The sequence below is a fragment of the Marmota marmota genome, unplaced genomic scaffold (assembly GCF_001458135.2).
Source record: "Marmota marmota marmota unplaced genomic scaffold, marMar, whole genome shotgun sequence".
NCBI classification, from domain to species: domain Eukaryota; kingdom Metazoa; phylum Chordata; class Mammalia; order Rodentia; family Sciuridae; genus Marmota; species Marmota marmota.
The window spans coordinates 89,863,312-89,874,311 of NW_026000026.1; the positions used below are offsets into that span (position 1 = coordinate 89,863,312).

General features: G+C 33.9%; 1 non-coding gene across 1 annotated transcript; it reads left to right on the top strand.

Annotated features, from left to right (window-relative positions):
• The first annotated feature begins 9,149 nt into the window (after positions 1-9,149).
• On the top strand, positions 9,150-9,255 carry LOC125619272. Its single transcript, XR_007350760.1, has one exon. It is a non-coding gene; the product is annotated as a U6 spliceosomal RNA (small nuclear RNA).
• The last annotated feature ends 1,745 nt before the right edge of the window (positions 9,256-11,000 follow it).

Here is an 11,000-nt window from a genome sequence, read left to right on the forward strand (position 1 = left end):
GGTTGGGAAACACCTCCAAAATATGGATCAGCCATTTCCATTACATGGAAAAGGTGTGAGTGCTGGCTACATTATGTCAGAAGGATTGAAACCATAACTGCTGTGATGATACTAATTAAAATGGCTGGCCATATTGGGCCCAGTCACTGGCTTCCTCAATTCAAGCAATTAAGGAATCACATTGTCTGAAATCCTATTATGTTCTCCAGGTGGTGTGAAAATGTTGATTGAATGGCTGAAAAGAGGGGGTTAGGCTGTGCATAAACTTAATTATTCTCCCTGCACAAGCAATGACCTCCATAATGCTGACCTTTTAAGAATCCCTGTCAACTCCATTAGCTCATTAGTAATTGAATGATTTTTAAGAAAACTATGTTTCTTGAACAACTATTCTGAATGACATCTTTCAGCTGCCTTAGACATGGTAGTCATCCTAAAATGTTATAAAAACCTGAGGATGGTCTAAACAACATCTAAGAGCCAACTGTCAAGGTGATTGCTATTTACTTCAAAATTTGCTATATTTCAACATGGGACTTTAGTACTGAGAAAGTAAAGTGTAACAACAGTAATGCTTCACAACTAGAAAATGCAAGAAAAATCACATGCTTGTATGGCATTATTCTATTATTTAAGTATCTCCAATGCTGTTGAGAACATAAATAAATAATGCAACTAATTCCAACAACTCTATTACTAAAGAATTTAATTTGTAGTCATTTGATTTTCTACTGTTAAATTTACCTATAGAAAGAAAAAATGTAATAATTGTTTCCTATTATACAATTAAAATGGTAGTGTAAATAATTTGGCATGCTATTCTCCTCAAACAATCTCACAGATAGGTTTTTCGGTCAATAGTGACTATCTCAAATTATACAGCACTAACATATTAGCCAAAGTGCATCTATTATAGCTTTTTACTGACCAATGCAACTCTGACTTAAAGTTATGTATTCTAATGTGTTTTGACAAACAAATTGCTTGCCTTTTTCCATGAAAAAAAGAAGTTATACATCCACCAGCCATAGTTCTTTTCCTCAATGAATATAGAAATAGAAGCATGTATTCATACAAAGAATTGTATATGAATGTTCAGAGAAGATTTACTTGAAATAGTCAAAATATAAATATACTCTAAAATTCCATTTAACAGAAATACATTGTGGCATGCATGCATACACATACATAACAAAATGAAACACCTCTCAGCAATAATAAAGAATGAAACTTACTACAACACAGGTGAGTTTCAAAATAATTATATTGAGGGAGAGATCACAGACAAAAATACCTACCTTTCCTGTTTGTATAAAATTCCATTTATTGGATCTGGACAGAGGACCACCCACCTGCCTTGCCACAGTGATCTGCACAAAGGCCCACCCCATGCCTACACAGGGAGCCATCCTGCTCTGGAGTTCCTCATTCACCACAGCATGGCTCCACAGCTCAACATCAAGGGTACATATAGGCTTGAGGTTGTCACCACCACAAAACTGGGATATTGGCACTTCTATCAAGGGACAACAATAAGGACCTGGTAAGAAGTCACCAAGGTCCCTGTGAGCCTGGCTGCATCAGAGGTTTCTCTACTAGGGATGCTAACAGTTATCCTGTTGTTGAGGTAACAGGAAGTCTTGCATGGGATTGCCTATCTCTTGTTTCTTCTACTAACAGCCAACTTCTTATGATTATCCTCTCAGAAATGTCCTCTTTTACCACTTCTATTTAACATAGTTTTTGAAATTCTAGCCAGAGCAACCAGACAGACAAAAGAAATTAAAGGGATATGGATAGGAAAATAACTCAGTCATATAATCCAATACCTCCATATTTCACATCCTACCTCATAAACATCTCAGCCAACCCCCAGCTTCCCTTCTACCATTAGAAACTATAAACCATTACACAAACCTATTGACTGTATAGTAGAAGATAACTGAACTCATCATTTCTGATTATAGTGACAAAACTGTAAATGTAAAAATAGAAGCTAACTGATATATGGTTGCATGTTTGGTACATTGAGTGCTGTAATATTAATCTCTCCCTTGAAAGTGAGGATTGGTAACCTTTCCCTATATCACTATAAGAAAATAGGGCAGAAGCTATAATACCTCAGATCTACACTTAAGAGAGGAAGACACATAGACATCATGAAAAAGCAAGGGAGTAAAGTGCCCCAAACAAACCAAGACTACAACAATACAATCCATAGATAGCACAGTGGGGGAAATATCAGAGAAGGAGTTCAAGATATACATAACTAAAGTGATTTGGGAATTAAAGAATGACCTAAGTGAGCAGATACAGGCAAAAATCAATCACTCGATAGCACCACCAACAGACTATATCACTTGGAAGACAGAACATTAGATAATGAAGACAAAATATACAATCTTGAAAATAAAGTTGACCTCACAGTGAAGACAGTAGGAAACAATGAACAGACCAGCCATTAATTATGGGATACCATCAAAGGACCACCTTTAAGATTTATTGGGATAGAAGAAGGCTCAGTGATTCAAACCAAAGGAATGCAGCATAATCTCTTTGATGAAATAATATCAGAAATTTCCCAAGCATGAAGAATGAACTGGAAAATCAATACAAGAGGCCTATAGGACCCCAAAATGTACAAAATTACAAAAGAGCTACACCAAGACATATTATAATAAAAATACCTAGCATATAGAATAAGGATAGAATTTTAAAATCACAAGAGAGAAAAATCAGATTACTTATAAGGGAAGACAAATTTGGATCTCAGCAGATTTTTCAACCCAGACTCTCAAAACCAGGAGATCCTGGAACAACATATACCAAGTTCTAAAAGATAATGGATGCCAACCAAGAATCTTATATCCAGAATATTAAACTTCAAATTTGATGATGAAATAAAAACCTTCCATGATAAACAAAAGCTAAAGTAATTTACAGAAAGAAAACCTGCACTACAGAACATTCTTGGCAAAATATTACAAGAGGAGGAAATGAAAAACAACAATGAAAATCTACAAAGGGAAGAACTACAATAAAAGAAAAGCCAACCAACGGAGAAACCAAGTCAAGCTAAATACCAAAAATAAATAAAAATGACCAGTAATACAAATCATATCTCAATAATAACCCTAAATGTTAATGGTGTAAACTCACCAATCATAAGGCATAGGCTGATAGATTGGATTAAAAAAAGACCCAACAATACCCTGCCTCCAACAGACTCATCTCACAGGAAAAGATATCCACAGACTGAAGGTGAAAGGTTGGGATAAAATATATCATTCACATGGTCTACATAAACAAGCAGGGGTTTTGATCCTCATGTCAAATAAAGTAGACTTCAAGTCAAAGTTAATCAAAAGGGATAAAGATAGACATTTTATACTGCTTAAGGGAACCATAAATCAACAAGACATAACAGTTATAAATATATATGCCCAAACAATGGAGCATCTATGTTCATCAATTAAACTCTTCTCAAGATCAAGAGTTAAATAGACTACAATACAATAATTCTGGGTGACTTTAACACAACTCTTTCACAACTGGATAGATCTTCTGAACAAAAGCTAAAAAAAAAAAAAACCAACTATAGAACTCAAATGTACAAAATTACAAAAGAGCTACACCAAGACACATTATAATAAAAATCCTAGAATACAGAATAAGGATAGAATTTTAAAATCCACAAGAATGAGCAATGAGAAATGATTGGGTATGTCAAGATTCAAGCAGCTAGCACAACCATGTTTTATTTGCAGGTCTATTTTCAATAACTGAGACTTAACTGACATATATAGAGTGTATTATCCATCAATGAGTGAATACACTTTCTTCTCAGCAGTACATGGATGCTTCTCTAAAATAGGCCATATATTATGCCACAAAGCAAATCTTAGTAAATACAAAAATGTAGAGATACTACCCTGAATTCTATCAGATCACAATGGAATGAAATTAGAAATCAATGATAAAATAAATGAAATCAAATGATAAATAAATGAAATTAGAAATCAGTGATAAAATAAAAATAAAAATACTCCAACAACTGGAGACTAAATAATATAATATTGAACGAATAGTGGGTTGCAAAAGATATCAAGGAGGAGATTAAAAAATTCTTAGAGGTAAATGAGAACACTGATACAACATACTGAAATATCTGGGACACTATGGAGGCAAGTTTGTTGCATGGTGTTCATTCATAAGAGGAAAGTTTGTTGCATGGAGTTCATTCCTTAAAAAAAAAGTGAACAAATAAATGACCTAATATTACAACTCAAAGCCCTAGAAAAAGAAGAAATCAACCTGAAAAGCAGTAGAAGACAGGAAATAATTAAAATCAGAGCTGAAATCAATGAAGTTAAAACAAGAGAAACAATTGAGAACACTGACAAAACGAAAAGTTGATTCTTTGAAAAAAATAAATGAAATTAATAACCATTAGCCATGCAAACAAAGAAAAAGATATAGAAAACTCAAATTACTAACATCTGTGATGAAAAGGAAATATCACAACAGACACTACAGAAACACAGAAGATAGTTAGAAATATTTTGAAAACTTGTGCACCAATAAAATAAAAAATACCAAAGTCATTGACAAATTTCTAGAGGCATATGATATGCCCAAATTAAATCAGGATGTTATACATAATTTAAACACATCAATTTCAAGCAAGGAAATAGAGGATGCCATAGGAAGCTACCAATCAAGAAAAGTCCAGGACCAGATGGATATGCAACTGAGTAACACTAATACTTCTCAAACTACTTTATGAAATAGAGAAAGAGGAAACAGTTCCAAACACATTCTATAAAACTGATATCACCCTGATTCCAAAACTAGACAAAGACACATCAAAAAAAGAAAACTTCAGACCAATTTCTCTAATGACATTATAGATGCAAAAATTCTCAATAAAATTCTGGTAAATCAAATACAAAAACATATAAAAAATATAGTGCACCATGATCAAGTAGGATTCATTCCAGGATGCAAGGTTGGTTCAACATACAGAAATCAATAAATGTAATTCATCACATCAATAGACTCAAAGATAAAAATCATATGATCATCTCAATAGATGCAGAGATAGCATTTGATAAAATATAGCATTCCTTCATGTTCAAAACCCTAGAAAACATAGGGATATCAGGAAAATACCTCAACATTGTAAAGGCTATCTATGCTAAGCCCGAGGCCGACATCATTCTACATGGAGAAAAATTGAAAGCATTCCCTCTAAAAATTGGAACAAGACAGAAATTCCCTCTTTCACCACTTCTATTTAACATAGTTTTTGAAATTCTAGCCAGAGCAACCAGACGGACAAAAGAAATTAAAGGGATATGGATAGGAAAAGAACTCAAATTATCACTATTTGCAGACAATATGGTTCTATACCTAGAAGACCCAAAAATATTTCACCAGAAATCTCCTAGAATGAATAAATAAATTCAGCAAAGTAGCAGGATATAAAATCAACACGTATAAATCAAAGGCATTTCTGTACATCAGTGACAAATCCTCAGAAAAACAAACTAGGAAAACGACCCCATTTACAATAGCCTCAAAACACACACACACACACACACACACACACACAAGGGAATAAACTTAACAAAACAGGTAAAAGACCTTTACAATGAAAAATACATCACACTACAAAAAGAAATGAAAAAAGACCTTAGAAGATGGAAAGATCTACCTTGCTCTTGGATAGGCAGAATTAATATTGTCAAAATGACCATACTACCAAAAGCACTATACAGATTCAATGCAATCCCAATCAAAATCCCAATTACATTCCTCATAGAAATAGAAGAAGCAATTATGAAATTCATCTGGAAAGATAAGAGACCCAGAATAGCCAAAGCAATCCTTAGCAAAAAGAGTGAAGCTGGTGGCATTACTATTCTAGACCTTATACTACTGAGTAATAGTAAGAAAAACAGCATGGTATTGGCACCAAAATAGACCTATAGACAAATGGTACAGAATATAGAGGACACAGAAACTAACCTACATAACTACAGTTATCTTATGTTAGACAAGGCACCAAAAATGTACATTGAAGATAAGATAGCCTCTTCAACAAATGGTGCTGGGAAAACTGGAAATACATATGTAACAAAGTGAAATTAAACCTCTATCTCTTACAATGCATAAAACTCAACTCACAGTGGATCAAGGACCTAGGAAATAAACCAGAGACCTTGTGCCTAATGGAAGAAAAAGTAGTTCCAAATCTCCATTATTCTGAATTAGGACCCAACTTCCTTAATAAAACTCTTATAGCTCAAGAATTAAAACCAAGATAAATAAATGGGATGGATTCAAATTAAAAAGCTTCTTCTTAGCAAGAGAAACAATCAATGACGTAAATAGAGAGCCTACAAAATGGGAAAAATGTTTACTACAAGCACATCAGATAGAGCACTAATCTCTAGGATATATAAAGCACTCAAAAATCTTAACACCAAAAAACAAACAAACAAAACAAAAACAAAAACAAACAAACAAAAAAACCCAATAAATAAATGGGCAAGGAACTGAACAAACACTTCTCAGAAGAAGATATACAATCAATCAACACACATGAAAAACTGTTCAACATCTCTTGCAATTAGAGAAATGAAAATCAAAACTAATCTAAGATTTCATCTCACTCCAGTAAGAATGGCAGCTATTAAGAATAAAGAATACAAAAAACAGTAAGTGTTGGCGAGGATGTGGGGTAAAAGGCACACTCATACATTGCTGGTGGGACTGAAAATTGGTGCAGCCAATATGGAAAGCAGTATGGAGATTTTTTTTCCCTTGGAAAACTGGGAATGGAACCACCATTTGACCCAACTATCCAAGTCCTTGGCTTATACCCAAAGGACTTAAAAACAGCATACTACAGTGCTGGGAGCCATTAGCCAAGTAGGTATGACAATTTCCTTGCCAGCGTACCCCATGTTGCTTAGTGGAAGGACTCGTGGAAATAGGACATTTTGCAGTGACATTGCATGTAGGTGACCTTGCTCAAGGACCAGGGCGGATCCGGATTTAGGGTGTTCCCGGTTTAGGATAATCGGGTTTAGGATAATCGGGTTTAGGGCGTTCCCGGTTTAGGTTCCAGGTTTAAGGTTTAAGGTTATTCCTGCTGGGAATAGGGCGTATCCTGCTGCCTGAGTTCCCCTTGAGTTCTCACGGGATTCAGACAGTATTTTTGGGGAGATAGAAGCCCAGTGGATGTGGATTTGGGCAGAGAACGTAGATTTCCCCAGAACGTGATTGTAGACGGCTGGTGTGAGTTCGGGAATAAAGAGTTGCTGTTTGAATCTACAAGCTGTGTGGTGGCTCGTGATTTTGTGTGCCCAGCCAGACTGCAGCAACACAGCCACATCAATGTTTATAGCAGCACAATAGCTAAATTGTGGAACCAACCCAGATGCTCTTCAGTAGATGAATGGATAAAGAAACTGTGGTATATATACACAATGGAACATTACTCAGCATTAAAAGAGAATAAAATCATGGCATTTGCAGGTAAATGGATGGAGTTGGAGAATATAATGCTAAGTGGAGTAAGTCAATTCCCCCCCAAAAAGGCTGAATGTTTTCTTGGATATGAGGATGATGACTCATAATGGCGATGGAGAGGGAGCATGGGAGAAACGGAGGAACTTTAGATAGGGCAAAGGGGAAGGAGGGGAAGGGAGGGGGCAAGGGGATAGAAAAGATGGTGGAATGAGATGGGCATCATTACCCTAAGTACATGTATGAAGACATGAATGGTGTGAAAATACTTTGTGTACAGTGACTTGAAAAACTGTGCTCTATGTGTGTAATATGAAATGAATTGCATTCTGCCATTATGTATAAAAAATTAGAGTAAATAAATAATAATTTTAAAATTCCATTTACCTAAAACTCTAGGAAATGCAATGTAAACAATATATAGTGGCAAAAACAGATCAATGGTTGCTTGAGAAACTAGTAGTGAAAGGGTAGAAGGATGCAAGGTGACATGTCAAAGTATCATGAGAAAATTTGGGGGGGAGGATTAATTTTTTTCTTTCTTTTGGTCCAGTGCATATATATGTCAAAACATCAGTTTTATGTAGTTATCACTCATTAAAACTGTTAAATAAATATTCTTATTATTAAATTAGCATTCATATTTCTAGAAAAATACTACAGTTATACTGTACAAAGCATGTATGTATAATAAAATTTATTACTTGTATGTAATAATAAAAGTTTAGATGGAATCTACCCATCATTAATAAATGATTAAGTTAAGAACTTAATCTTCTTAATAGAAGAATAATCAATTCAGTATTTACTGGAATGGAGGATCTTGATGGTATATTGTATAATGAATAAATCAAATGGATCTATACTAGAATATGCTATTATTGATGTGTGCTTGGTGAAAGAATGTGTGTACACACCATATTTACTATTCTTTGTAGCATCTTTGTTCTTTAAAGAAGAAATCAGCAGCTGAGGCACATGTGTAATGTCTTCACTGTTTTCTTGTGTACTTTTGAGTTTTGATTAATGTGCTAATATTAACTTTTAAATTAAAATTGAAAACATAATCTCATGGTGTTTGTTTCCACTGTGAATGGAATATGTTCTATTTTAGTTATTTATTGCCAGTATAGACAAAACTATGATTTGGGGGAACATTTGTTATCCATTACTTTTTTCAAGTATTTTCCTTTGAGAGGAAGGAATTTTTTAACTATGCAGAAAGAAGTTGTATAAGAAAGATAATTAGCCCTCTGAAACTGATGTTTCAGACTGAAACATCTCATTTTATTGTACTAGTTTTGCTAGAACTTTAACTAATAACAGAGTTAGCATGTATCTCTAGCTCATATCATTTTCCCATAGATGTTCTAATTCCAATAGAATTGTTAAAAAGTTATGGAACTTTGCCAAGTAGGAGGTTGTACCTACACAACTTTCTCTTTTACTTAAATGAGTTGAGTACAAGAGAAGTTATTATTGAGAATCCTGTCATTTCTCATAAGCATGTTCTTTAGAACGTTTAGTAATTGAACAATTACTACTAATTCAACCGACAGAACACTGCAACATAACAGAGTGTTTCATTCACAATCCAGAACCAATGCAGTGATGTGCTGGCTTGCCAGCACATATACTAAAATTGGATCGATACAGAGAAGATTAGCATAGTCCCTGCATAAAGATGACATGCAAATTCATGAAGTGTTCTATGTTTTGGGACTACAAGCTCTGAGAATAGGACATAGCCAAGTTTATATTCTAACTCTGCTACATACTGGTTGCTCTTTCTTTAAGCCTTAGTTTTCCCCTCTGTAAAATGGAAATTATAAAAGTACGTACCCAAGAGGGATGTCATAAAAGATTAAATGAGACATACATCATCAGTATAGTACCTGGCATCATGGTGTAAACATGCAGCATGTGCTAGCTGTTTTTATTAACAGATCTAGTAAAACACAGCTGCCTGCTAATTCTATACTTCAATGCTGCCATGCCATGATCTATCCCATGAAGTCATCCAGCACCTGACTAGTCTGAATTGAGATGTACTGTAAGTGTGAAATGTAAACTGGATTTTAAAGAAAAAAACAGAATGTGGCATATTTCTTGATAATTTTCATATTGGACACCCATTGAAATAATATTTTGGATAGAATGAGTTAAAATTGTCTACTAAAATTTTTTAAATGCAGTGAATTTTTCAGGCATTCTGTCTGTGCACTTTCAATTCTCTATCCCCTGGGTGGCAGTGTTCTTTTCTGAATTGCACATTTCCACAGAAATCGCAGAGTTGAAGAAAGCAATCCAAATGATGGCATGTGAGTGATATCACTTTCTTAAATAGAAGGCAAGTAGATGGATCTTCCGGGTCTTACAAGTTTTTAATGCTTAAACTTTCAAGTTTTGACTTTACATGAGTTACAGAATGATAATAAGGCCTCTAGGTGAACCACTACTGGATTAATTTAAGATTCATTATTTTGAATAATGAATAATTATTTTGATACATGCAATAAACTAGAGAATACAACTAGCTACTGTATAGGGGAGAGGTAATTAGCAAGTCACTAATCCAATATCTTTACTTCTTCATTAATCCTTTAGCTTTTTTTCCCTAAATTTTATTTGAAATTTTATGGAGTGTTTTATTAGATTTATTATTGAATACCACTAAGAATTTTTTTTTAATTCTCTTAAGTTCTACTCTAGGAATTCGAGATCTTAGTATTTCAGAATAGATAATGTAATATTCAAGTTTTATAAAATTTAAAATGAGGGAGTTAACACTTCAGCAATTTAGCATTTTGCCTAAGAACTTTGGCTCAGAGTATTTGACACCAAATCCCACTTCTACCTTTTAATAGCTCTTTGCTCTTAAGACAATTACATAGACTCCCTGTGACAAAATTTCTTTATTTATAAAGATCAGAATATTAATCCATCATTTTGTGATGATTAAATGAAAACAGCACAACTTATTAATTTATATCTCAGTAGTTTTAAACTATTTTTATTCTCATTGTATTTAATCTTAATAGTAACCTTATGAGTTAGGCATGGTACACAGGAGGGATTTATGTATTATGAATAACAAATATGGCTAAGTTCATAAAGTGAACATGAGGGTAGCTCTGGTCTCATGACTTAAAATCATCGGTGGCAGTGTTATAACAGCTCTATGATATGAATATACAAATCACATTGATAATTTGTGAACACTACACCATTATTTCCCATTCAACAAATTATTTATTGATTGTTCAGCAATTAATGAGCTAATTCGCCATATAAACCACAATTATCTTCAGATATGATTTATTTCTTTTAATTATTTGTCAATTAGCCTAAAATGGGCTCAAAATTATTGCAATAAAGCCTATGATAATGTGAAACTAAGTTCAGGAAATATTTAAACTTGATTCAGATCCATTTTTGGCATTGTGATCAACTTTGATTAATTT